This window comes from Haemaphysalis longicornis, unplaced genomic scaffold (genome assembly GCF_048455015.1).
Source record: "Haemaphysalis longicornis isolate Haplotype H1 unplaced genomic scaffold, Haemaphysalis longicornis Haplotype H1 scaffold_3, whole genome shotgun sequence".
Lineage (NCBI taxonomy): Eukaryota > Metazoa > Arthropoda > Arachnida > Ixodida > Ixodidae > Haemaphysalis > Haemaphysalis longicornis.
The window spans coordinates 8722681-8745240 of NW_027526335.1; the positions used below are offsets into that span (position 1 = coordinate 8722681).

At 45.6% G+C, this 22560-nt stretch overlaps 1 protein-coding gene across 1 annotated transcript in view; it reads right to left on the reverse strand.

The window, feature by feature from the left end:
• Positions 1 to 9564, reverse strand: part of LOC144173919 (DNA damage-regulated autophagy modulator protein 1-like) — a 70358-nt gene extending 60794 nt beyond the window's left edge. Inside the window, exon 1 of the mRNA XM_077702251.1 lies at positions 9421 to 9564. The gene's annotated coding sequence lies outside the window, so the exon portion shown is untranslated. The remainder of the gene's footprint in view (positions 1 to 9420) is intronic.
• Positions 9565 to 22560: the final 12996 nt, after the last annotated feature.

A 22560-nucleotide genomic window follows, 5' to 3' on the forward strand; every position in this document is an offset into this window, starting at 1 on the left:
CCCAATCTGAAAAGCAAAATGCAAGCGGTGTTTGTTCACGCTTGCGGCACACAAAGACAGGCGCGCTCGTTCACACCATAGCAGACGATAAGCGGCACGGCGTTTCCTCCTCGCGCATCAACAAAAGCGTTGCCATAACAGCATCAGTGATTTTTTTTTGTTTGTTTTTTTTTAGTTGGACAGTTTGGCCTACCAAGCACTAGGGGTCAAATTGGCGCTAGTGGCGCAATTATCGGTTACCTGGGGGGGTGTACCTGCTGGCCTAGCCGTGATCCGGGCTCCCCGGGGCGGACTCTGTCAGCCGGAGAGTAAACCAGCGACCCTATTTCCAGGGAGTCAAGGGAGCGAGAAATATCGCAAAAGAAGAATCAAGAATAATGTCGAGCGGAGGAATAAGCAAGTTCGATAGCTGACTGTGGCTATTGTTTTGACACTACCGAGAGCCGAAAAAAGAAACTCTAGGTACTATCGGTAGACCATGAATGGGAAGCTTAGCGTGTCGACCATGTGTCGACACGCTTAGACCATGTGTTGACAGTTTCACATCGCCGTGCCACCACTTTTCGCAGGGGCCCTAACCTCGATGACGTAAAATCACCGTGAACAGTGAATTCACCGGAAGCTTTGTCTGATTGGCTTTCACTTTTGGTCACGGGCCTCCGGCTGACAAAGCGGTGGTGTGTGCTGTTGTCATTCTGACTTTTCATGACGTTTATCGGCACTAGTTCTGAAGTTCGCCGTATTTATCAATACTGATTCCTCATAATTTTTAGTAGAGTGGAAGCTTGGCCGTGTTGGTAGTTCACTTTAGAAAAAGGTTTAACAGCGCGGGAGACGAAGACGACGAAGAACACAGGACAAGCGTTGCTTGTCCTGTGTTCTTCGTCGTCTTCGTCTCCCGCGCTGTTGAACCTTTTTCATAATTTTTAGCCGGCAATAAAAAACTAGACGAAAAGCAGCGGATACGGCAACGTAGGCGTGTTTTTTGCTATTCTACAACACACCGATTTGTTTGTCACGCCTTCTCTGCGATTGACTGAGAGGGCGTGACGTAATATACACAGTTGGCCACATATTGGCATATACGTGACGTAATATACACACTTACGTCACATATTGGCAACTTCAGCCTGTTCAAAAGTGACGTGAAATTGCGTAACAGCTTGCAAATGGCGGCTGCCGTTGCCGTTAAATGGGGCAAGACATTTCACCGACCGTCGGCGCGGTCAAATCCCCGTGAATTTGCAGCAGGCAGAGTTTCTCACGGCGCGCGGTTTAAAACCGTTTTCTAGCGAAAGAAATAATAGTTTTCTCCGTTTCGAAGTTTGCGATAAGGGAGCGTAAAAATAACGTCTTGTAGTTTGTGTTTATCTTCGGCAACTAAATAGCAATTATTTGTTTGGCCTAACAGCAACATAAGAGGGAAGTACAAGCCCCTCCACATTACAAAGAACCCAACATAAGGCATTTCTACACACTCCTGTTAGTAAGCTGGAAAGTTAAATTATTGAATTCAAAAGAAAAATAACAAATTAATCTGACTATTTTATTCATTACTGCATTGATTGAGTTCGAGCTTGACGGATGAGTGAATCGGCGGCATCGGTACAGCGTAGCGTTTCGCTATCCGTTGTGAAATAAGTAGATATGCCTCTCTCATGCCCCACTATCGTCATCACGAGCTTGTTCGATTAAAGCCAGCATTAGCAGGGGTCTACGCGGCTCGTCCCTTTCTTCACATATTTTGGTGGCGTGAAACCCGGGAGAAGGGACCTCCAAAGGTGAGCTACAGCGAGCGTATTTCTCTTTTTTTTCGACCGCCTTCTCGCCTCTGGAGATCGGGATCGAAGCTGCACAGGGAAGAAGCCGATTCGGGAAAGAGCGGGGCAGCCCAACAAGAAGAAGAAGACTGAACAAACCCAGCCGTAAGAAATATCTTCCCGACACAGCACGAGACGTCCGTGAACGGAGAGAAGACCGACGCGGTGACAACGTCCACTTCTGCCTTCTGAGCCCGGTGGCCAGCTCTTACAATCGACGCGACGCTGGGCCGGACCATGGAGGCCATTCTGGAAAGGCGGCGCATCGTCAGACTAGACATTCCGGCAATCATCGGCGAAGTTGAAGACCTCCTCCGAAGAACACGACCACCAATAAGTGAGTTGACGGCTTTCGCTAATACGTTGAGAAACCATCATGACGTACTACGCAAGATTAACCGAGAAGTGGAAGGTGCTGTAGACATAGATAATCTGGATGCCGAGTTTGAAGACGCATTCAACTTTGATTACCTGGTTTTTGTGGCAAAAGCCAAGGTTGAATTAAAATAGTTGAAACAAAAAAACTCGGGAAAACCAAATGGCGTTTATCAAAGATTGAATTCGAGCAGAACATAGGAAACACCGGGAGAATCGCACCAGTCATTTCCAAAGTGACAAATAATCAAATGCAAATCAAACTCAAGGAGCGGAAAACGATGAAGGCCAACACGCAATGACAAGGGATTTTCAAAATATAACGCAAATGGAAACCAACCATGTTGTGTATTCTCATGGCCACCCTTAATACATTCCTGGAGCGAAATGCAATGATTTCTACCAGGAATGGACAATCACAAACAAAAAAAACCGCGGATGACATTGACTTCGATGACCTGACTCCAAAAATACCCCAGAAGAAGCCTTCTTCTTAAGGGGAAACAGCGCTTTATTTGACCAATGAAAGAGACGATGATTACTCTGCTGAAGACAAAAGGACAGATCTGTTATGGCCTGACCTGCTTTATTCTACAATGTTCAAACTTAAGGTGCTGGTGAAGGAGTACACGCGAAAGAAACAGGAAATTGCAAAGAATAGGCGTTGAACGACGGAGGACCTTAAAGGCGGCTCTGCTCATAACTTACCACAGTTCACGAAGAATCACCCGCGCCAGCTGGTGTTGGGAAAACCAAGAAAACATCGTCACCTTCTGCTCTCCCGGGTTTCGGCACCATGTGGAAAACGTCCAGGGAGGAGAGGGAGGAGGCTGTCGTCGATAGAAAAAGCAAATATATTTACACAATGTACGTGGAACCGCCTTTCATGCAGCCACCTCGTAGTCTCGCTTAGTCGTCGTCGTCTTCTTCGTCTATGCGTCTGCTGAGCTCAATGCTAGATTTATCTTCGTCTTCATCGAAAGTTTCCACACTATCCTTACCGCGTTATACAACCGATTATCACGGCCGTCTTTTTCTGTGATCACGCCATAAACTTGTAACATAGCAGCAGACGGTAGCGTGGCGGCCGTGACGACCGGGAAGGAAATAACGCAACAAAGCTTGCATTGAAGCAGAGCGCTCAACTGTGTCACTAAAATCGATTCAAATAAGTAAATAGACACGGCAAAAAAGATTGCTTGATGTTCTTTAGCTCAACACCCGCCCTTCGCTCGCTTTTGGATCAACGTTACTTGATCGCCTGGTGGTATTGACGCCTATATTCACCAGAAGAAATGTGTTTCTCTTGCCAACCTCAGCTGCGGTCCCAATTTTTATAACACATGACAAGTGTTTTTATCTTTTATGCGCAATATTTAGGAGCTCTATTGTGATCTTTATAAGGTAAGCGTCAAATTACGCTGCATCTCGTCATAGCTATACGTGCATCACGTCACTGATTGCTTATGTGTTGCTTACGAAAAATAACACACAGCGAAGTCACTGTGAATTCAAGCAGGCGAGAATAGGGCCCCAGATAGCTAAAAGAAGGCAGCCGATACAGCGGTCCGGCGTGGTTGCGAGGTTCAAGGACGCACGATTGTATTGCACCCACGCGACGGTCTTTCGCGCCTTTCTGTAGGAAAGCCACGCTTTGCCAAGGTCGATCTACGGAGTTTTGGCAGCTGCTGTGCGGTTGTTATCTCGTTGCATCTTCAGTTCTTAGGCCCCGCTAAATGGTACTGGCCCTGTTTGTCTTAAGGCGGCTTTTTTGAGCGCACGGTGGGAAAAACACGGATTGAAATACCCACAAATTCCGCGTATCTATCATAACGACCAGCACCATTATACCGTGCTGGCACAGGAGTAACCATTGAACGTGTAAAAAATGCGTATATTTAGCGCTGAATTCCCCATTACTTTGTGTACCATCAAAGATCAGAGCGTCGTCCACGCTTCAATAAACGTTTATCTCGTCGGATTTCTGCTAACTTTCGTTTCGCCTATTTCGGCCATAAATGGCACCCAGGAATATGATTTCTCGTTCTGTTTACTTGTGCGTGATATATGCCCTGTGGCTAACCGCCGCGGTGGCTCAGTGGCTGTGGCGTTGTGCTGCCGAGCTCGAGGACGCGGGTTCGATTCCCGACCGCGGCGGCAGCTTTTCTGACGGAGGATAGAAGCAAAAACGCCCATGCGTTCGAGATTTTGGCGCACGTTAAAGATGCCCAGGTGGTCAAAATTATTCCGGAGACCTCCACTACTCCGTTAAACCCTACAATCAATCAATCAATCAATCAATCAATCAATCAATCAATCAATCAATCAATCAATCAATCAATCAATCAATCAATCAATCAATCAATCAATCAATCGATGCCCTGTGGCTATTAGTAACTAGGGTATATTATGGTGACGAAATGTGCTAGCGCTAGCGTGAAAGCAGCGCTATCGTAGTCTAATATTAGTGCACGTACGCGGCCTTCGGAACCTGCTGTGATACTTCTACGCTTATGCTCTCGTTTTCATGATACTGGATTTTGAATGCGAACAGTGCATGCGATTACTAGCGAGCCAAGAGGAGCAAGTTTTCAGATGGCATCGCCATTCAGAAAAAAACGACAATAATAACGTCCCATCTTCCGCTTGGCTATAAAGCTCATGGCAAATGGCAAATCATTTTCATTTCCACAAGAGAACATTTCGCGTAGCAAAAACTGAACTTTGGGATGCCCTGGAGATGTCATTTGCTCGCTAGCCTGGCAATGCCGAGGATGCAGAAACAGCCGGCGCGCTCTTTCATGTTGACCCGGAACATCGCCTCATGCCCTCCGACACGCCCTTGCTGTGTGAATAGATTACCTTGTGATTTAGTGGTCAGTTGATCCGGCGAGTGTTCATGGCAAGTTGGGGAGTTGCACACACATCCGAAAGCTTCGTTAACAAATTCTCTGTCCTGATTACGAGATGACCAGTAAGCATTAATCACTCGCAGTGAACTTCGATAGTTAAAGAACTTTTTCATGGGGAGAAGAGTGGAATCATCCACACAGCCTTGCTCAATTATTCCGACAGGTTTTCGCACCGGCCGGTTGAACTTTCTTTCGCAATACTTGGACATCAGCTCCAAGGCCAGCATCTTCGAGGCTTACGGTCAGCTGTGCCATCTATACGCAAACTTTGGAAACACAGTATGGCGCCATTTTTACACGTTTGTCCGCCACATTTGAAACTCGTTACGGGCGTGCAAAATGCGTACATTTGCTTACGACCGTGTGCGTGCGTGCGTGGTGGTGTGTGTATGTGGGTGGGCGTGCGGACGTGGTGTATGTGTGTATGCGTGCGCGCGTACGAAGTGAGTGAGTGAGTGAGTGAGTGAGTGAGTGAGTGAGTGAGTGAGTGAGTGAGTGAGTGAGTGAGTGAGTGAGTGAGTGAGTGAGTGAGTGAGTGAGTGAGTGAGTGAGTTGATAGATAAGCGGATAATTACACGGAGAGGGTGGCCGGTATCATACACTGCTGTTCCAATAAATCTTCCCGCAATGAAACTCAGATGTTAGCTGACCATTCAGACTCGTCTAAAAAGCTTTACACTACCACACTAGTCCACAGAATATGATTTAAATGCCCCTATTGCCAGATACGGAACAGAAACCAGGACATCCGTGTTGAACTCGATGACCCATTTTCCCACAACGCGACTTTCTACGTTCGGCCACCGGCCATATAATACCCCTGTCAAACGTGCCTATTTAAGTGCACTTCCGCCGAGTGCACTGGGGCTTCCCAAGTGACACTTAGGCTGCGCGCTGCTAGACGACGAAATAAAATGCCCTTGGCCGTGATGTCAGTGACGATAGCCGGCGTAAATATTACGCAAAATTACTTGAAATTCCCCCTCTTTATCACGTGAGAAATAATGTAAACAGTTTGTTGTGTTTGCATTGTTTAAAATCGCAATCGGCGCCTCGCACAAGACCACAAAAAACAAAGTCGGGACGGCGACTGAACACCGGCGCTGATATCTTCACTGTTATTCACTGCGCAGTGAATGACAGCAGTATTATTGTTTGGAGGAAGTTATCTGAAAGCGTTGAATACAACAGAAATAGGCTGAAGCAAGAACACAACCACAGGGCCACAGGAAACCACCTACGAGAACGCCGCAGAAAACGGCCGCCATGGAGCAAAACACCCACCAGGCGGCGCTGGCACGTTGTTGAGAGAGAGGTTATTTTCTTATTTTTCGTCGCTGCTTCAATTTTTGTAAAAGTAAATAAGCAATATATCCATAATTAACTTTTAACGTTACTTATTATCATCTAAACGCTCGCGGTTTTAGGTTAATTTTTCCGATTTTCGGACTTCTGTTCACGAGATTACTCACTCGGCGAGATGGCCCCGTTAAAGTGTGTTTGGGGACCACACTCAGCTTAAAGTGCGTTCCTTGTAAAGTGTCATTCGCGTTTGCCGTTTAACTGCTTCCGAATGACATTTTAGCCGAGTGCACTCCGTGTAAGTGCACTTAAATAGGCACGTTTGACAGGGGTATAAGTTTCGAGGTTCTGGAATGGCTAGAGCACATTCGAAAGAAAAAAAATTACTGAGCATCATAAATTGAATTTTACTACCTCAATCAGTGCACGTACCCAACTGTGAAGTTCCAGTATGTCAACGCTTAACTTAACGCTTAATCGTTAAGAGCAGCAAACAACATATTGTACGACATACGCATTTTCAAAAGTTGCCGTTCAGTGCATTCGCTCTGAAGTCAGTTCACCTTGTAACCAAATGTGTGTGTGTGTGTGGATGTTGAGTAGACAACTTAAATGCCAACATAAGCAATCTAATGACTCATTTGTCTTACCAAATGACACATATTTGCGTCTTTCGTGCATGCGCTTGTTTTACACAAGAACTTGCTCCAATTTCATAACGTATTCACATCGCAGGTGTGTTCCGGTCATATGTCATTTAGTAAGTGCTAGTAATCTTTTAAACCTACCCAGAGACTTTTCTGCCCCTAAGATCACCGTTATAGGACCCAGAATAAAGCGATTGCTTAAGACTGCCGGCGCTTGTTTGCTAATCTCTGAGTCAAAGCTGAAGTACCGTGCATCTGTTCGAAGTATCGAAAACCTGAAAAGAAGCTTGAGGAGTGTATTCGCCGCAGCGTTCTTGCGAGCGTGGTTCCGTGCATGACACAGCCTGTATTTTAGTTATCGCAAGGATAACACTACCTCAGCCAGTACCGTGACAGCACGAGTATGAACACATACCTTAAGATTTGACAATGTCCAGCCCGCCCCCCTTGCACCCCCCCCCCCCCATTCCCTCGTATTGAGACAAGCCATGGGTACACTGTAAAAAAAATTTGGTCAAAATGACGGAAAAGTTCTGGCAGCTCTATTTCCAAGCGGTTTGCTGTCAAATTGACGGGTGGTCGTCAATACCAAATGACGGCGTTTTTGGTCATTTTGACGTCTTCCTTGTCACCCTGAAATACAAATTAGTCGTCAAAATGACGGGCTAACATCTTGGCCGCGTATCTGCTCCTTTCGTTGTAAATGTCGTGAAAACACGATAGTCTTTGTAGAAGTTTGCCAAGGAAATGCCTGCCTTTGCTTTCCCGCTCACCTGTCATGCTGTTCCTGTACCGTCGCGCTCATTCCAAGGTAAACACACTAAAGGTTCGCGCAAGGCTATTTGAATTTACCGCGTTGCACTGCTACAGGCCGGGTTCCTCGATGCCAGCGCTGCAGTACGGCGGAGACGCGCGTGAATGGAGGCGGCCGACTAGAAGGTTTATAGAGCCGCGAGGCCGTGCTCTACGTGCGTTCCAAGCAGAACGTGGAACCTAGCTTGTGGAACCTTTCGTTGCTGTTGCCGCGTGATTTTTCATATGCCGCCAGGAGGCGGCGGTTTTCTGCAGTAGATGTAGAATATCATTTTCTATCGAAAAACCAAGCATCCATGAATTTTTTAATAAAGGAATACTGTAAATATCCCTTGTGTACTAATTTCCTTTCTTATATTTACGTAATGTCTTGTTCTTGTTCAACAAAGTTGACAATTATCAACATATTGTAACGTAGTCTTTTGGCTACATACTGCCGCTACTGTAGCATGAAGATCGGAAGGGAAAAGTCGAGACGTCGAAGAGGTTTTAAAGGATAACTTGTTTACTTTACAAATGACATTGGTGACATTTAGCACATATGAATTAGAATGAATACACTTGTTACATAGATTAGAAAGACAGTCAAAGATTCAGAGTACTTAGCGGGACATAGTTGGCGGGCGAATGGCTCCCGGCGGGAGGGCACGACGACGAGCGGCAGAGTGCGGCTCTCCTGGTGTTGCTCTCCCTCTCGCTCTCAATCGCCAGAGGGGCCGCGTTATATTTGCCTTGGGGGGACGCATTGGGGGAAAAAGCGCATCCTAGCGTGTGCGGACCGGGTGGGAAAAGGCTAAGGCCCACCCGCAGCCAATCAGGAGGACGCTTCTTAGCTCCAATCAGACATGTTCCCGCCAAAGTGAAACGGAAAAGATCACACACAGAAGACACAAAGTTCTAACTCGAAAACGCGCGCTTGGAGAATTACGGGCGTAGAGCAAGTAGTTAGACAAAACGCACTAAAGTAAACAGGGGAAAAGGGAAGGTCGTCGGAAGTACACAGCGGCCCGCGTAGGCGCGCAACGGGGGGTCGGAGACGCCAGTGCGAGCGGCAACAGAACCCGAGGCGAGGGTTCGCTTCCCCCAACAGCCGTCGTCTCCCGGTCGGCCGACGGGCAGACACACTCGGCAACACGTTTCTTAGAAAAGCGGGGCCTCGGTGGCTGAGCCGCGTCCGAAGCGCTTTTACACACAACACTTTGGAGGAAGAGCCCCGGCGGCGGCACAGAACTAAAAAACAACTAGAAAACATCATCAGACCTCCGCTTCGCGACAATATAAACCGGGCTTAGACGTTTACATGTGGCTGCGAGTATATGACTATTGCGCCATATTAAATTTACTTTGGCCGGGTGGCTGAATCGAGTCAAAGGCAGACGGACAGACAGACAGACATACAGACAGGCCAACATTTCTGGGTTTAAGTAGCCCAAGAAAGACTATCGTCTTTAAAATGGGGCAGGGTCAGTGTGGCCGGTGGCCTATGTGGTTCAGAGAGCATTACGAAGGAAGACAGCGAATGGGAGATTGTGGGAAAGGAGGCGGGCTTACTCAAAACTGCTGACGATGGCTGCACTCTGGTTGAACAGAAGAAGCCTTGCGGCGAGTCTATCCCAAGAGGGCTGCGAGAACAGCGAACCCCATTCGTATGCGAGAGCGAAGTGCACGCTGGCACTTGGCGGTGCCGTGTTCCCTCCAGCTCATTTGTATTGAATAGCTGATACAGCGCTTGCTCTTGCGGCTAGTCGGAGAGCGCTATTGTAGAGGTGAGCGCTCAGACGCGACGACATCACGCGACGGTGCGGTGGCGATTGTACAGGTACCCTCCTTAGGAACGCTGGTGACGTCGCTTTCTTCGAGGGCTCCCACGCAACCCCCGCCGCTCGCTTCCACCTCTATCTTGATTTTCTCATTGGGCTGTCGATTTCGCTGCGGCTTTAATGTGAGTTTATTTCTACGAGGTTGCCTCGACTTGCCTCGACATTAAGACTGGAGTGCGAGAATTCTTGTTTTTTAAAGACGCTAGTCTTTCTTGGGCTACTTAAACCCAGAAATTTTGGTCTGTCTGTATGTCTGTGTGTCTGTATGTTTGTCCGTCTGTCTGTCTGTGACTCGATTCAGCCACCCGGCCAAAGCAAAACAGTGCCTGCGCAATAGTCTTATATAGTCACAGCTAAATCTACCCGTCTTGGTCCGGTGTAATGTTCATACTTGTCAACATTGTTGAAGAAGAACAAGACATTACGCAAATATGAGACAACAAATCAATACAGAAGTGATATTTGCAGTGTTCCTTTATAAAAATTCAAACATGCTTGACTTTTGCGAAATTAAATACTTCATCAACTGCAGAAAAATAATTCACTCCGCCGTCGCCTGCTGTCGCCAGCGCCTCTGGCGCCATTTTAAGAAATCAACCGGCAACAGTTACGCAAGGTTCCACTAGATAGTTTCCACGTTCTGCTTGCAACGCACGTGGAGTAGGGAAACGCGGTCTATAAACGTTGAAGTAGGGTGCCTCGATTAACGCGCGTCTTCGCCGTACGGCAGCGTTCGCATCGAGACACCCGGTTTGGAGCAGTGGAACGCGGGAAATCTAAAATGATTTACAAACCTTTGGCATCTTTACCTTGGGAGGAGCGCGACGCAAGAGGAACAACATGAGAGGTGAGCGGTAAACCAAAGGGAGGCATTTACTTGGCAAAAGTCGATAAAGGCGGGAAATCTAAAATGATTTACAAACCTTTGGTGTCTTTACCTTGGGAGGAGCGCGACGCAAGAGGAACAACATGAGAGGTGAGCGGTAAACCAAAGGGAGGCATTTACTTGGCAAAAGTCGATAAAGACTATCGTCTTTTGACGACATTTGCAACGAAAGGAGCAGATACGCGGCCAATTTTTTTTTTTCTTTTTGCGAGGCAATTGGTTTGCGCCTTTAGTAGTTGACCACTCACCCTACTTTCCGGTTCAGAAAAATGCGGGTACGTTGAGTGTACGTTCAATGCGAGGTCAATGAAGCGATCATTCTATGCAGTGAGTACTAAAGTATTATCGTTCAATTGCCCAACGTGTCCTCTTATTATTCCTTCAATCATTTATTTACAGTTTCTGCTGCTTCTCCTCCTTCACATGCTTTTTTTTTATTGAGTGCTGGTGGTATCCCCTTTGAAACAGGGTGATGACGTGTCATCTTACCAAGAAAAAACTGATATACCTATGTTTTGTACTCTTCGGTTAATACTAGCGCCGCTCTGAAGGCAGGCACAACATACTTTTTTTTTCTGTTCCAGGTAGTACCGGTCCTAGGCAGGATCCCCTGTCTGCTTTTCGTCCACCAGCATTCTAATCTTCTTTCAGTCCACTCGACAGCCTTGAAGTTAATTCCCTCTGTGCTACCCTTAGATTCTAGGGTTTCTGGAAGCCGAATATTTTCCTCTAGGAGATACGGATGAATACACTCACATTCTAAAACTATGTGCCGCATAGTTTCTGTTTATTTTCCCCAGACCACGCATACCGAATCACTTTCTGTATACTTCCCCACAAAGCTCCTTGTTCTCATTAACCTGCTCTTGCCTTAAAAACCAACGCACTGCCCTTGGAAATATCGTCGAATTTTTTTTCTGGTGTACAATTTATCTGCCCTCTGCATCTCTAACGACGTTTTAGCTTACATTTTTTCTCTCTCTATTTATTCATTTCTATCTGCCTTGCTTCCTTTTTGGTTACCTTGGATGTTCTTGATTCTCCTCTCTTCTTTCCGTTTGTCATCCTTAGCCTTCTAGTCTTCCTTAACCACTACGTGTCCACGCTTTTCATGTATAGACACCCAAAAACTTTAGCTGTCCACATAAATTGATCCATTGCTCTCAAACTCCTCTCAGAACATATTTTACTCTAAGCTTCCAGAACTTCAAACGACGCCCAGCCCATACCTCCCTGCGATGCTTCGTTAGTTGTTTTACCATGTGCTCCTGTGTCCAAACGGCCTACCGTTCTCTTGTTCTCTTCAAGGCACGGTACACACCCGTTCATCCCACTCTCTCTTTTCCCCACTTAGGACGCAGGCCACACTTTTTGTAGTAAAGTTTATTCAATTCAATTCAATTTTCCCGCGTTCGCAATGCTCGTGCGCCATTTGTTGAGGCAGTGCGCGTCTTTTCTCTGATTTTTTTTTTTGTGCCTGGAGCAGCTTGAGTTGACACCTGTGATTTTTATGCTTCCTTCTGTCTCAACTTTCTTCAACACTGTTTTTCCTTCGTTGTTTTTCATTTGCTATCATAAAAACGAATCTAGTTCAACGTGTATCCTCATACAAAAAAAAAAACGTTGCTACTCTGGGTTTTGTACTTTTGTCGTGCCTCGAAGATGCGTACGGTTTCCTTTGCGCAGAAGACTGATGACATGTATGAGCCAAACCTGCTATTTTAGTAAATTATTTTCGTTCATTTCTTCATTTTTAAGACTAGTGCCACTAAATAAAGGCTCTTTAGGTTATTTATGGGCTGTAATTGGGACGATATTCTTATATATAATTTGTGGGAAAGCATTCTTTTCCTCGTTTTTATTCCTTGAGCCGTTGGCCATTTTACGGGCCACGTCTTGGCTACGACGCCCGATTTTCTAGCTTCCGAAAGGACTGATGCCTTCACATTAAAAAATGAGGCGCTAGGCAGTCTTGGCAACAACTTTTAGGAGACTTGGACGAGATCGACATCGCTGAGGAAGTCGGCAACTGAAAATTTCATTTACTTCGAGGGCAACAAATCTTTTCAGTGGAAGGAGAAACGTCTCTCTCTCTCTCTCTCTCTCTCTCTCTCTCTCTCTCTCTCTCTCTCTCTCTCTCTCTCTCTCTCTCTCTCTCTCTCTCTCTCTCTCTCTCTCTCTCTCTCTCTCTCTCTCTCTCTCTCTCTCCTTCCCTTTCTTTCTTCGCATTCATTCATTCATGCATTCACTGATTCATTCATTATTTATTTATTTATTTGTTCCTTTCTTTTTTTTTCTTCCTTCCTTCATTTCTTTCTTTCTGCCTTGTACAGACGAAAAAAGAACGCTGCGGAAGAAACACACTTGCGCCTACTTATGTGGAATCGTTGCTGTGTTTCGAGCTTTTTTTTTTTTGTGCTTCGAAAATTGGTCAATAATCCAAGCATACTTCTTTTAAATGTATTGTTTTATTTGGCGACGAAATCATCACATTTTACCAGCAAGCATACCCGATACTTCGGTATAACACGCGCATCACCTTACGTGCTATGCACCGAACACAAAAATTTGGCTCCAACTTGCGCCCCGAAAATTCTGCGAAATGGCATAACATATATGGTATAGTTCAGAAAAAAACTCAATGCACAATTCATACCTTCTCCACGACTCTAACGTTAGTGGGCTGAAGATGTTGCGTAGGATGCAATAAAAATATTAAAATTATCAACTAACTGAATTCAAAACAGCGCAAAAAGACGGGACAAGAAACGACCACACACGGCGCTGTCCTGTCTTGTCCCGTCTTTTTGAGCTGTTTTGCATTCAGTTAGTGTGCACCAACTAGCCAAAACCACCATTTGAGCGCACATTATTTTAGATGCGGAGCATCTCTTGCTCGGGGGGATGTCACTTGTCTGTGCCCCGTCCGCAGCGCCTCTGATGTTGATTGTGGCAGGATGCCCCTATCCATCACGAGATAGCTTCGCGTTCAACCACCGTCGTAATCTTCCCGTAGAGGAACCGCTGAAGAAGAAGGTTAAGAAGACAAAGCTGCGAAGAGGAGGGCGTGTACGTTGCTAATCCATCCCGAGATAGCTTCGCGTTCAACCACCGTCGTCATCTTCCCGTAGGGGAACCGCTGAAGAAGAAGAAGGAGAAGAATACAACGCTGCGAAGAGGAGGGCGTGTACGTTGCTCTCAGCCGGTGCACCAACGTCAACAACCTTTACCTCACCAACGCTGAGGGAAACTACCGATTCTACCACAGAGACGACAACATCGACAAGAACATGATGGACGAGTTTCGGCGCCTCGAGAACCACCGCCTACTCACCGTAACACAACAGCACTTGCGTGCCTTTGCCACCGGTGTGGACCCGGACGCGGAATTCCCTTTGGCGCTACTAAACACCAGATCAGTCAACATAACGGCAACACAATGGAACCACACGGAACCCCATGATGCTTCGCATCCTCATCAGGGTTCCCCACGGGAAGATGTTAATTTGTTATTATTAAGCCACAGGGATTTGCTTGTGCGATTATTGGCAGCTGGTGACTGAATAATCTCCAAGAGACATGATTGTGCGATCATAACTGTGACACTCGTTCCGTTTGATCGTATTGTGCACTTGAATACTAACATGTCATCAGCACACTTACAAATTTGCTTTTAATATTTCCCCTATTGTATCACCGCTGACGATTTGTACCGCGAAATTTGAAAGTTTTCTTATATTTAATATATTTTTTGTGGGTAAAAACAATGACCACCTGGTGAATTGCAAAGGCTGGTTCTTTGAAACATGGCTGTAGTTATCCTTTATGGCCCTCTTAAAATGTGTTTAAGTATCGACACGAAGTATCGATAATTTAACACATTTAAGTGTCGATACGAAGCACGTATGCATTCCACTTCGTTTTAGTTTTTTCGACTCCATCAGAAAACCTGCCACCGAAGCCAGGATCGAACTCGCGTCCTTGGACTCAGCAGCGCAGCGTCTTAGCCCCTAAGGCGCCCCTTGGCAACAGAAACGGAAGGTAAACCACTGTCGCATCCGGCGGGTCCAGTATCGCGAATGTACGAAAACAATGCGTTACCGGAGAAACGCGCTTTCTGTATCGCCAGCGGGCGGAAGCTCATTTCGCACGGTCTGCTGCTGCTGTGAGAATGAAGTAAAACATTTATTCCTGCAGTGAGAAACACAATAAAAAGAACGGGGACGAGAAAAGGACAGGAGGAACCCATGAGCAGAGCGGGGCAATTTTGGTTTCCAGGAAAACATGGTAACATAAATGAATAACAAAGCAGCAGCAGCACTTCCTGTCTCCGCCCAGAGACGAAATTCCGGCGAAGCGACAAGGTCAGGGCGCGTCTGATTTGCCGCTCGTTCGGAGGCGCGTAACAACAACCGAAAAGGACAAATGTAAATGAAGAGGAAATATGTGATGCAAGCGAAATGCAACAGATTGCGGTAAGAGCGAGGAACCTTGACGGAGGCGGCAGAGGAGAAGCAGTACCTAGAAATTAAAATTCACGCACTGCTTTCGCGGTTTTGTATATTGGTGTTATGGTGCAAAACAACACCTGCTGGCCACCTCCGTGGTCTAGAGGTTGTAGCTTAGCTGTTTGTAAGGCCCTGTTTGTAAGGCCCTTGTGTTTTGGCTTTTTGCGCTGTCCGAGTCGCCAACGCCAATCATAAAAAAGCGTGGAGTGCGTTGTGGGCGCGCGTTTATTTACTGAAGGGCGTTTCACTCATCTGACTGCGGTTCAGGCTGTCTCGGCCTCACAGCGAAGGCGTCATGTACATCGTCTAAATCCAGCGTCCTCGAGTGGGATGCCAAATGTACGGCTTTTAAATGGACCCCGCAACACTTTTTTAACTTTTTTTTTTTTTTGAAATCTTAAATGCTTGCAGAACGTACTCACCCAACACATTCAGTACTTAGATTAGGAGGTCGCAAAGTACCTCAGCCAGAAGTTACTGCTCTATGCCCATCAGATAACTTGAAAACTTGCTCAAAAGATTTTTCTCTCTTTCCCTATCTTCACCTTCTTCCACGGCCCGAATGACGTCACTGAGGCCAAGTAGCGGCTGTTGGCTGGTTTTCCATCAGTTTCACCAATGAATGCTTTTCGATATCAACTTGAAAAATAGATCCACAAAAACAAAGCAGAAACGGAAGGCGTATCTGGTGCAATGAGCGAATCAAGCAGAGCCGCTCTGTGCTGGCGATAACTGTAGATTTCGCAGTGCTTCCAGACGCGAAGGAAAGAGTTAAAGCGTTTATCGAAAGTGTTGAAGGGTCCCTTTAAGGAAATGACCACAGAACAGCGCGGAAACGAAAGCCATGGAGTCTGCATCCACATGACAGGCCGACAGAAACGGAAGGGGTGGGGATGCTTGGTTAGTTTAGATGGCAGACCTTTCCCTAGTTCAAGCCATGGTCGATTTCTGTACGAACTGTCGTAGTGCATTAATACTGCGGCAACGACAGAACTATTTTTACGCAATTGCATTTATAGTATTATGCAGCCTATGTTGATCTATTTTAGTACCACACCAGTCGTTTATGTGAGCCGGTGGTAAATTACCTCAAATCTCACCGAACGCACGCATTCATATGTCGCGCCAAGCTGACGGCTTTGAGCTTCCTGGATAGAGTGAACGTGAGTTTATGGAGATGGCGCCACCAACGTAGAACTCTGACCGGTAATTCCAGAAGATGAATAATAATAAAAGAAGAACCATTTCTTTCTCTTCTTTTCTTAAGTTTACCGTCTTGCTTTTCTTCATCTTCCTTGTAATTCTGAAGCTCGATCTACGAGGAAAACAAACGGGAGGCTTAATCGAGACGCCGGTTGTTGGCGCAACCAAGGCTGATATCACCACGGCGAAAACTCCTCAGTTCAATTAATTTTTTCTCCCTTTTTTCTGACCGGGCCATTGGCTATATAACTGAACCTCTGTTGGTGACGTCTAACAGCATTCGGCCCACCAAAAGGGTACATATGAACGATTCTTTCACGTGTAGTAACTTGGCTTGCTGGGACTGTTAATTAGGTGGCGTTCGGCTAAAAGGGAAGGAAGAGAAGGACTTATTTGCATTTATGCTCGCGCGTCGAGATCTGGTGGCAACTTGGCGAGCAGCCTCTCGCGTTGGGGGCTGCAGTGCGCCAATCTCTTCAATAGTGCTGGCGGTTGCGTAATTTAGCAGTGCATGTTTCCCGTACACATACGATGAAAAGGGAAATAAAAACCTGATGTGGTTGACACCAGAACGCATGCATGTAAATACATCACTGAAACATTGACGCTTAGATTTGTCCAATCCCCGCGCAGCACTGCCTCGAAACTGCACTGCCCCACTTCATCGCTCCTGTGAAGCAGGATCGATAAGGGATGCCCGATAAGACGATCGACACCAGAGAAGACATCGACATCAGTAAGGCTGTACTAGGGTCCGGGCACATGCACGCACAGACAAAACTTTAGGATTTTATCTAATTTATGTTCGGATGCATTCAATCCCTTACCGAAGCTACCTTAGCCAATGACGTGCACCGTAGTGGAGGGCTCCGGATTGATTTCGACCACCTGGGGACCTTTAACGTGCGCCTAAATCTCGACACACCGCCGTTTCCTACATCCGCCTTCATCTGAAAAGCCCAGTGTATTCAGAAGTTAGCAAAGAAAGATCATTCCGCGCTTCGTTCCCGTGGTGGAACCCTTGGCAAGTTTCAAAGTGTTGTTTAGGAAGCAGCGCCATTCCCCCAGCTTAGGTTTTCAAAGGCAAGAGGGCTCAGTGGATAGATTGTTCTACCGACAATGCAGTGTCAAGCAGCGTTATGCACCAAGATGCGAAGCTCTGCAACGCGGATTCAGCGCGTTATACTATTACACTCCCACGATGATCTATTAGAGTTCTGCGTTTCTTCGCTGTTAAGGATGTTCACGTGAGCCTTGGTGACCTGACCACCCAATTTGTTCTTACCGTCTCATCGCGCCACCAGAAACAATTGTAAAGAAGCTCCGGTAAAAAAAATCGCAGAAACTCCCATGATGGAATTATCGTGTAATTGCGCAAACACCTCTGCTATGCTCTGGGTCACTTTTAATTCTGCTTCCCTGCATTACAGGAATGCATTGCTGGGAATACATATTTTCAGTCATCAAATTTCATACCAGGATAGGAAAGCCCTACGGCATTTTATCGAGCACCTCCATGAAGCTCTCTACAACGAGCTCTTTTAAAGTAGGTTTTTATTACTATACGCAAATATTTTATTGGCAAGACATTTCAGCCAGGTTTAGTGTAGGAAGTTTGATATCAAAATATGGTGGCCCAATGGCTTTTTAATACATACCTGCACAAGACCCTGTGTATTGATGAAGCGCTCTACTGTGAAACCCGTTAAAGTCGGCTTCACTACTGTACGTAAATGGACGGCTGGGAAGACGTTTTAGGGGCAGTATAAGGAGTGTTACCAAATAATTGTGGCCCATGGGACTCTTATTAAATGCCTAGAATCGGTGCACAACGGGCCACTCTAAAGCCGGCTTCAGCACTATCACAAATCACTGCGATAAAAGCGGCATCCTACAACCGCTTACATTCCGAGGGCAATATAAGCGGTTTTCCACGAAAATAAGAAGGCCGCAGGCCATTTTAATAATAGATTTTCTAACACTTTGAAATTCAACGTTACAGACTGACAGACGTGTTTCCTAGTGAAGTCCATATAGAAAAACTCCAGCTTTTAAAAATCCTAACAGATACGATTGCGATGGCATCAAACCAACGAATGACACAAGTGCTTACTTGAGCTTGTTTGTGTTTTTTCTCTACTTTTCTTTATCATAAAATAAAAAAATGTTAACGAGACTAATCGCAATATTAAATAATACAAACTATTCCCCTATGCTCTCCTTGGCGTTCTACACTGCTGACTTTCCGTTCTATATGTCATAAGATGAGTGTAATAAATCGTTATTTTCTGAAATATAGTTGCAAAATTGTCCTGTTACAGTGCGGATGAGGGAATAAAAATAAAAACCACAAAGTAACGGCGGGGAGTCTGGTTTTCTTTCTTTATTGAGCGGGTAGGGTGTTCTACATACTCCTTTCCTCATTTATTACTGCAGCTTCGGCCAGTGACTAAATATCTGAAGGCAATTTTTTTGAAGTAGGTTGGACGATATCTTGCGCGATGGCATTGTGCGCTCTCCATATGCACGACGTGAATCACACAAAGGTGACGACGACCTGCCGATTCATATCATTACACGGGTCAGCGTGAAAAAATAGCGCGTACAATGGCAGGCTCACGTCCCTTCTCAAAATCAACGGAATAAAAGAAGGTCGCATCGCCCCTGAACCGAGTACAAAACGTCCTTGCAATGGCCGCAACGCTATTGAAAGTGCGCCCACTACGCTGGCTGCTTAAGGCGAGGCCTGCGCCTTCAGCCGAGAGGCTGGCTGCAAGGTTAACGCCCGGTTAACCCGGGTGTTGGGTCACCATCGAAAAATACGTCGCTTGATTTCGAGCTCTGATTGGCCGAGGCTAAACATACGTCAGCGGGGCAAGGCCATTTGAGCCAATGGCCTGCGGTGACTACCAAGGCTTGAAGGGAACCCTCACAGAGACACTTAATCTAGAACATCCTTCTTCATCCGAGACGGACCTCCAAGGTAGCGGGACAACGGTCCGTATCGTTTTGATTGACGCATTCTGCGCATGCGGGCTGTGCGGGACGCGTCAGTCGCCTCTGGGCGCGCACAAACAGACGCACGTGCACACAACCGCCGCATGCGCGCAAGGCGTTCCGCGAGCACCGACCGACGCGCACGAGTTGCGCACAACAATGGAGATGCGGGGGGGACGAGAGTGGGTCTAGACGCGGCCGCCGTATCCTGCTTTGTTGTTCCAGGAACGGAGTCGCACTGCCGGTCTCTGCCGCCGTCATGGGCCGGGTGTATGGCCGGGGCCAGCGTCTACTGCACGCGGCAGCGCAATCCATGCGTGCTTTCTGTGAGCGCATTATTCTACGCGCTGCATACAGAAGCTGTGGAGAGCCTAAACTGGCTCTGTGCGCTCGGGTCGAATATGAGGGTTGTCCAGAACATTGATAATCTTCTTATGCCTTAGAAGATTTAGCAGAAGCCGATCAACTTACACATCCTCCTGGTTAAACGATGGTTAAACGAAGAAATTACGAATGATGAAGTATTTCCCAGTTTATACAGCGTAATCCGTAAAGATAGGGCAACGAGTGGGGGTGGTGTGGCATTACTGATTAAAGGTTCCATCAAGTATGAGCAGTTACCCCTTTTAGATGACCACGAAAGTGTTTGGTGCAAGATATTTCTTGAGGAAACGGCAGTAATAATTGGCGTCATTTATAGGCCCCCGGGAAGCCCTGTTGAATTCATTCAAAAAATAGATGATCATTTAACAGCCCTAACTAGTACCAAAAGCCGGATAATTGTGCTGGGGGATTTCAAGTTGGCTGGAATACATTGGGAGGCGCGCATTGCTGGGCCTATAGGGAAGCCTCACGCGGAATGCATATTGGAAACTATGGCAAGACACAGTCTTATTCAAATAGTGGACAGCCCCACGCGAATACAAGGACAGTGCCAGAGTTTGCTGGACCTCTTGTTTTTGTCAGAGGAAACTTTTCAATATACAGTTGAAATTGAAAAAGGGATCTCTGACCATAAGATTGTCGCGGCCACGGTTAAAATTGCCAATGAGGGCGTAGTAAAGAATCCAATCGTAAAAGTTTACAATTTCAAACGAGCCGATGACACATCAATTTTTTATTTACTAGAAACTGCTCTTGATAAGATGCCGAGAGGGAATAACGTGCATGAACTTTGGGAACACTTAACAGGTAGTGTGAGTGAGTGCTTATCTCATTTTGTGCCGAAAAGAAACAAATGCATACAAAAAACAAACCCGTGGAATAATCGAATTCATTTGAAACGACGACTGCGCCGGGCACGACAAAAAAGACCGAGAAACTCTGTTGCCATCGCTACGCTTAGTACCCAGGTACGAAAAGAGTTAAAAACTGCTAAAAAACTTTTTTTTTCGACGACGTTGCCTGATTATTTGAAAAATTCACCTCAGAAGTTTTGGAGATACTTGGTTGGGACAAAGCCGGCTACAACCAGTGTACTTTTAAATGGAAAGATTTGCAGTGATCTAGTTTCAGTTTCCAAAGCTTTTAACAATTTCTTTAACAGTATACATATACTAGCCCAACGGGCATGGCCTCGATAAATAAAGAATACGGTAGACATTACGAAGATGACATTGTTATCTCTAAGGAAGGTATGATTGAATTGCTTTTAAAATTAGATAACAAGAAGCCTTCAGGGCCTGATAAAATACCGAACGAGTTTTTAAAGCGCTATTGCGAATGGGTTGCATTATTCTTAGTCGAAATTTTTGCCTCCTCATTGGAAACTGGTGCTGTACCGAATGATTGGCTGCTAGCAAGGATTGTGCCCGTGCCCAAAGTTGGAGACAAGGTGATGGATGAAAACTATCGCCCCATTTCCATTACATGTACAGTGTGTAAAGTTTTAGAGCACATAATTGGTGAACATCTTGTTGCGTACTTCGAAAATAACAACCTCTTTTACAGCAAACAACATGGTTTTCGCCAACGCCTTTCAAGTGTGACACAGTTATTTGAAACAGTTAATTACTTTCCTGCAGCTATGAATTCGAAAGAACAAATTGATGTTATTTCATTAGATTTATCAAAAGCTTTCGACAAGGTATGCCATGCGAAACTTCTAAATGAATTGCATGGTTGCGGTGTTAATTTACAAATAATTAGGCGATTCAAGCTTACCTGCCCAATCGCCAACATTTTGTGGAAATAGCCGAAGAACATTCATCTTTTTTGTCCATCTCTTCTGGTGTGCCACAAGGGTCGGTTTTAGGCCCAATTTCGTTTCTGCTTTAGATTAATGACATTGCAAGTGGTGTACATCCCAACATTGAAGTGCGATTGTTTGCTGACGATTGTCTTTTGTTTACACGTGTCAAGACTGTCTCTGACCAAACGTGTTTAAATGGTGCCTTAAACATTATTTACAATTGGTGTGCACAATGGGATATGAAAATCAGTCCTAAGAAGTCTGCGTGCATGACAGTCTTAAACAAGAAAACGCCTTTGATGTTTGACTATACAGTGAACACGAACCAAATCAAAAGATCCACCTAAATTAAATATTTTGGTAGGACAATTACAGATACACTAAATTGGAATGCACATATCGACAATATCTGCGGATCAGCTCAGCGCACACTTGGACTACTGAGACGTCAATTACGAGGTGCTCCTCCTGAGGTTAAACTTCAGGCGTACAAAGCTATTGTTCGACCTACCTTAGAATACGCTTGTGTAATCTGGGACCCGCACCATCAATATCAAATAAATAAATTGGAGCGTGTTCAGAGGCTGGCAGCGCGATTTATTTTTTCCATTTATGACAGGAGGCAATCAATAACATCTCTGCTCACTGAGGTTAAACTCCCTCAACTTGCAATTCGCCGAAAAATCGCACGACTAAAATTTTTGTATCAGCTTTACAACAATAAGCTCAATTTAAACCCTAATCTCTATTTGCGTCCCCCAGGAAGAGTCTCATCACGAACCAATCACCCGCACGTTATTATGCCCTACACACCAAGAATTGATACATTTAAAAACACTTTTATAGTCAGAACGATTGTCGACTGGAACTGTCTTGCCGCAGATTTCTTTGCAAATGTAGACACAGTTGAATCTTTTGTTGCTAAATTAGAATTGTCATTGTATGATGTAGTTCCCACTCTGTAACCACCCGACAGGGCTTACAGTATTGTAAATAAATAAATAAATAAATAAATAAATAAATAAATAAATAAATAAATAAATAAATAAATAAATAAATAAATAAATAAATAAATAAATAAATAAA